This window comes from Pongo abelii, chromosome 1 (genome assembly GCF_028885655.2).
Source record: "Pongo abelii isolate AG06213 chromosome 1, NHGRI_mPonAbe1-v2.0_pri, whole genome shotgun sequence".
NCBI lineage: Eukaryota > Metazoa > Chordata > Mammalia > Primates > Hominidae > Pongo > Pongo abelii.
The window spans coordinates 213,033,812-213,039,806 of record NC_071985.2 but is presented as its reverse complement, the minus strand read 5'-3'; positions in this window follow the sequence as shown (position 1 = coordinate 213,039,806).

Here is a 5,995-nt window from a genome sequence, read left to right as displayed (position 1 = left end):
AGTGAAGAGAGCTGGCCAGGCTGGGGAAGCAGAATTTCTCCACGGAGGAAAATCTTCTGGGGAGAAAAATCAAAATCTGTGCCATACAATTTTTTTTCAAGCATCCTTTCCCAGTGTGAAGTCATTTGCATATTTTAAGAACATGCAATGCATTATGCATATCTCGTTTTTGTTTAAAGAAATTATGGTTAGTATATTTAAAGATGTGAATGCCTGGGAAATTACAGAGGAGAAATGTGGGATTTTTGGTCCCCCCTGAATTTTCTGGGTTTCTCAAAACTTTCACATCTGCAGCCAACTCCCTGGTGAGTTGGGCCAACAAAGGAGGAAATTGAAGAGACTGCTTCGCCCTTTCCGGGCTGTTCCCAGCTGGCCCTGGGATCAGGAGGCCAGCGTCCTCCTCAGATTCTGCTCTCTGACTTCCAAGGCCTGTTCCCCACCACTTGGGGAAGGGAAAATTGCACAGGCCTTTGGAAGCACAACCTGTTTGTCCTCCAAGGCCTCCAGCCCTCCTCTACCACAGAGACATAGCGCCACCTGGAGGGCATTGTGGAGACTGCAGCATTAGGACGGGCTGGGGAAGGAAGGAAATGAGGAAATGAAGATGAGCGATTTGTTGCAAGCACGTGTGGAGCACAGCCCAGTAACTAGGAATGCAGGAAGCACCTTTAATAGCTAGGGAAGAACGTGAGGGGATGGAAGCCTGCAATTATGGTCATCTGGACATTAACATTAGTACGACCTCGTTTGTACCCCCCGCAGGCCTAGGGAGCATTCTTCAGGTTACAGATGCAAGGTGCCCGGCCCACTAAGCGCTTAATAAACGTTTGTTGAGTTCGGCTGTGGCCCCCCAGAGTCATCGCTCAATGGCAGCAGCAGCAGCACGTGGCCACAAAATGTGGATGTGACGTCCCTAATGAGAAGCAATGGCTCCAGCAGGGACTAAGGGTTAAGAGCAGGAGATGAGGGGCTTCACCCAGACTGGCTCAGCGCCCCCTGCCCCACACCAGTGGCACTGGCTCAGCCTCACGTGCTCCAGTCTCAGGGAAGGGAAATGCCAAGTCCCTTGCTGGCATCTGGAAAACAATAAGGCAGCTGCAGGGGAAGTGACTAATGAGCACTTCGGGGAGCAATTCGGGACAGCACACATGGAAACTGATCTCATTCAAAATTGATCAGTTAACACTATCTAATTAGAGAGAAAATGTGCTGAGCACCCGGCTTTCTGGGAGCATGGTCTGGAGGCTGTGGCACCCAGCTAGCCTGCAGAGGAGCCACATCTCATCTCTCAGACCAGCTCCAGGACTGCCCTCCCTAGTCCCTCACCCATGCTGCATCTCAAAGACATGCAAAATAGAGCTGAACTGAGGAGAGCTTCTAACCCAGCTTGCTCCTTTCATAGACAGAACTAAGGCCCAGAGAGGTTAAATCACTTGATCAAGATCACACAGCAATGGAGCAGGACCAGAGAGAAAGCCAGTCATTGGGCTCCCAGTCAAGACCATTTATCACCATCCGGTGACACTGCCCTGACTTTCCTGTGTGGAGTCCTCAAAGCTCTGGACAGGTCACTGGACATGGCATTCCTCCTGTACAATTCATCCATCCTGGCTCCCAGGTCCTAAAAGGGGGGCTGCCCTCACTCCTTACAATCACCACTTTCATCTATGGTCCAAAAACCAGCTCCTCTAGGCAGTCTTCCAGGATTGTTTCGCCCACACCTACTATTTCATTCATGGGTTGACTCATTCATTCCATGTACATTCTGTAGTTAAGAGCTTGGGCTCTGGAGTCAGACTGCCTGGGTTTAAGTCCTATCCCTCTTGTGCACTTGGGCAAGACACTTGACCTCTCTGGGCCTCCGTTTCCTTTTATTTAAGAATAATACAAACACATTGCTCTGTACCTCGCAAGTGAGGATCGGAAGGGTTCATTATGTACTGCACTTCTCAGGGTACCTTGCAAATAGTGAACCCTGATGTGAGTTCTAATTAGTCTGCACTGACAACCCAGAATTTGTGCTGGAGAAGGAAAAGCTATGAGACAGTCCCTGTCCAAGACATTGACAATATGGCTAAGAGCAGGAATCGAGATTTGAGACTTTTATTATGGAATCTCAGAGGAGGGATACCTAACCCAGCCTAGGTGGGGAGGGACAGGGAAGATTTTCCCTGGAGGACACACCTAAAGCTGAGTGTTAAAGGGTGAATCGATGTTAGCAAGGTGAAGAAAGGACCAGCATTCCAGATCAGGAATTCATGTGAGCAAAGACAGACAACAGCATGGCATAGGGTTCTGTTTGTTTTTGTTTTTATTTGTTTTTGGAGTTGGGGTCCCACTCTGTTGCCCAGGCTGGAGTGCTGTGGCATGATTACAGCTCACTGCAACCTCAACCTCCTGGGCTCAAGCCATCCTCCCACCTCAGTCTCCTCAGTGGCTGGGACTACAGGTGTGTACCACCATGGTCAGCTTTTTTAGTTTTTACTTTTTGTAGAGAAAGTGTCCTGCTATGTTGTCCAGGCTCATCTCAAATTCTACTTCCTAGCCTCAAGTGATCCTCCTGCCTTGGCCTCCCAAAGTGCTGGGATTACAGGTGTGAGCCACTGCCTGGCCAGCATGGCATGTTTAAGGAAACTCAACAGTCCAATGTTGTTGGAGTCACAAGTATGAGACTGAAAGGGACGCAGAAAACCGTGGGAGGTGGCCAGGGACGAGGTCATGCAGGGCTTCTCATGCCATGGAAGAGTCAGGACACAATGTTGCAGATGGCAGAGAACCTGGAGGTGAACTTGAAGCAGAGGCGGGACATGGTAAAGTTGGTGGTTTTAACAGATCATTCTCAACTCTGTGGGATATGTTTTCTCTGCTTCCCTTCAGCAATGATGCCACCCTTGGTTGGTTGATCACTAATGGTCATAGAATGTGCTCTAACCAGGCCTGCCACAAAGGCTCCTTTCAAGTCCTATATTCTGTGAACCACAAATGTTCCCGACAACTGAGTCACCATACCTGTTGATATGGTTTGGATCTGAGTTGCCATACCTGTTGATATGGTTTGGATCTGAGTCACCATACATGCTGATATGGTTTGGATCTCATGTCGAATTGTAATCCTCAGTGTCAGAGGTGGGGTCTGGTAGTAGGTGACGGGATCGTGGGGGCAAAGTTCTCATGAATGGGTTAACACCACCCCCTCAGCGCTGTTCGCATGATAGTGAGTGAGTGAGTGATGCGAGAGCTGGTTGTTTAAGCGTGTAGCATCTCCCTCCACTTCCTCCTGCTCCGGCCATATGAAGTGCTTCTCCTCCTTGCCTTCTGCCATGACTGAAAGCTCCCTGAGGCCTCCCCAGAAGCGGAGCAACAGCTGCTATGCTTCCTGTACAGCCTGCAGAACCGTGAACCAATTAAACCTCTTTTCTTTATGAATTACCCAGTCTCAGGTATTTCTTTCTAGCAGAGTGAGAAGGGACTAATACACCTGTCAAACAGGGTTTACCCCTGTTCAAACAATTCAGATCCTTTGAAACAACTCTGAGCCCTTTGCAGGCACAGACTGTCTTATTCGTCTTTTATTTCCAGGCACAAAATACACATTCAGCAAATGTTTGTTGGGTGAATAAACGTCCATCCATGAGCCGGGCGCGGTGGGGCACACCTGTAATCCCAGTACTTTGGGAGGCTGAGGTGGACGGATCACATGAGGTCAGTTGGAGACCAGCTGACCAACATGGTGAAACCCCGTCTCCACTAAACACAAAAAATTAGCCAGGCGTGGTGGCGCATGCCTGTAATCCCAGCCACTTGGGAAGCTGAGGCAGGAGAATTGCTTGAACCCAGGAGGCGGAGGTTGCAACGAGCAGAGGTCATGCCACTGCACTCCACCCTGGGCAACGAGAGCGAAACTCCGTCTCAAAAAATAAATGCCCATCTATGATACCAACTTTGAGCATTCCAGAGGCCCTGTGGGACCATCAGCATCCATCCCCCAACTGGAGTTGTCATGGCCTATGATCAGGGCTGCAGAGGGTGTCAGAGTGGCTAGTTTGTCATGTTATTGCTTTTTAATTTTCCCACAGGTTGTTGCTTTTTAGATTTTCCATTAGAATTCTGAATTAAATTGGATTCCGAAGACTGCCTTCCAGCCCCCATCCACTAGCTCAGCTGGGGATGTGATTGGTTCTTCCCGAGGTGCTGCTCAGCTTGTAAAATGCTGTGTATTTATGGTAATACTCAGTTGTCTCATGGACAACTTCCCTTTTTAGCCTCCCAGGCCTCGTGATAAAAAGCAAAGATTGCAGGTTTTATAGTCAGATCGTGGTAGCCTTGAACAAGTCACACAACCTGTAAAAGGGTGATGTGGCCTCCCTTGCTGGTTTGCTATATTAGAAACAATACCTGTGAAGAGGCTGACATTGCTGGGCTTGTGAGGACGTGTGGATGCAGGCAAAATGTAACCCCATTGGGCCCCACTAATTGGAGGCAACAATATCCACTGCATAGGGCCACATTAATGCAAATGAAGTGCCTGGCACGGACAGTCAGAACACCAGCAGCAATTATTCAAGATTCCTGCCCAACGCTGGCTGCCTGGGAGTAAAGTGACTGAGCACAGGGGTGATTTAGGGGAGACTCAAAATTCATCATCATCCCATGGTCAGTTCAGAACTGACTTCCTGCTTCCCCTTTTCTCTGTCATCCCTCCTGCCAGCCTTGGTTCCACACATCCATTTAGGGCCCATGCAACCCTCCTGGAGATTAGGCTCCTAAAATAGGTGGGAACGGCCAGTGATAGCTGAAGTAGAGTATGGGACAGTCTCAGTTCCCAGCAGGCTAGGACCAAGCAGGGCCCTTGCACCCAGGGGGTCCAGGCACATGCCAGCTTCCTGAGGCAGGGGCTGTGTGCCGGTCCTGGGTCTCCCACGACAGGGAGCTCAGTTGGGAAGCTCAGTGGGGAAGAACACTCGGGATGAATTGGAGTCTGTCCAAGATTGAGGTGGGCTGGGGAAAGCAGCCTGCCTGCTCCTTTTTAATCTCTTTGATCAGATTTCCCCATGAAAGCTATGCCAAGGGCTGAACTCAGATAGCTTACCATGCAAATCCCACTGGGCCACTTCATTCACCTTCTAGTACAAGCTAAGCGCCAGAAGGACGATGAAAAGGGGACGGAGGCTTTCAAGGTGCGCAAAGAGGCCATTCCCATCAAGGGCCTTTCACCTTGCCCCACCTTCCAGCACCTTGTGTAAAACCAAAGTCTTCGTACGTCACTGGACGGACTCAATATTGGCAAGTGGATTCTCACCCCAATTTTTGCCTGTTCCTCTAGTGTGGCCACCAGTTCTCCTCTATGGACTTGGGGAGCACGTCTCTTGTAAGTGTTCCTATCAGCACTGAGGAATTCGCTGGCCCCACACTGGTGAGCAGGAAGATGAGGACTTTAGAAATAGCTTGGGGTTTAAATTCAGACCTGTGACTTGCTGTATCTGTGCCCTCAGCCCAATGAATGTACCCTCCCTGGGCCTACTTCCTCACCTGTAGAGCAGAGACACCAGGACTCAGCCTGCAGGGGTTTTGTGAGGATGAACTCACTCTGAAATGAGTTTGAAACAGCACACGGCACAGTACCTCGTACACAGCAGTATTGCTAAATGCTCATTTCCTCTCGGCTGTCCCCCAGCACCCCATCCCCATCCCATTCTCCCAGCAGGAGAAATCTCACTGCCCTAATTTGTAGGCTGTCGGGACAGACTTCAAAGATGGTCAGCAAGGCCAGGTATGACCCACGCACAGGCTGTCCAGATTCCTCCCCAGGGGGCAGGCATCCCGGCCTCTGCATCACACCATCTGGGGGAGCCCCAAACCACTATAGCCGAGGAAAAGGACGCAGAGGCCTCAAACTCCCCCACCTTTCACTCCATTGTGGTAGGGATTCAATCCCATCCTGGGGACACTTAAGCTTAGCCATTTAACTCCTGTTAACAAAGCAACAGGCTAGCGC